This window comes from Arachis duranensis, chromosome 5 (assembly GCF_000817695.3).
Source record: "Arachis duranensis cultivar V14167 chromosome 5, aradu.V14167.gnm2.J7QH, whole genome shotgun sequence".
Taxonomy (NCBI): domain Eukaryota; kingdom Viridiplantae; phylum Streptophyta; class Magnoliopsida; order Fabales; family Fabaceae; genus Arachis; species Arachis duranensis.
Window position 1 is genome coordinate 46,348,924 of NC_029776.3, and position 414 is coordinate 46,349,337.

Consider the following 414-nt stretch of genomic DNA (forward strand, 5'->3'; position numbering starts at 1 on the left):
TATGAAGAGGATGAAGATGTGACTGGAGAGCAAATTGCTCAATACTTAGGAGCTATCATGAAGCTGAATGCCAAGTTGTTTGGTAATGAGACGTGGGAAAGTGAACCTCCCTTGCTCATTAGTGAACTAGATACTTGGATTCAGAAAACTCTACCTCAAAAGAAACAAGATCTTGGCAAGTTCCTAATACCTTGTATCATAGGCACCATAACCTTTGAAAAGGCTCTATGTGATCTAGGGTCAGGGATAAATCTTATGCCACTCTCTGTAATGGAGAAGCTGGGGATCATTGAGGTACAGCCTGCCTTGTTCTCATTACAATTGGCAGACAAGTCATTGAGACAAGCTTATGGAATAGTAGAGGACGTGTTGGTAAAGGTTGAAGGCCTTTACATCCCTGCTGATTTCATAATC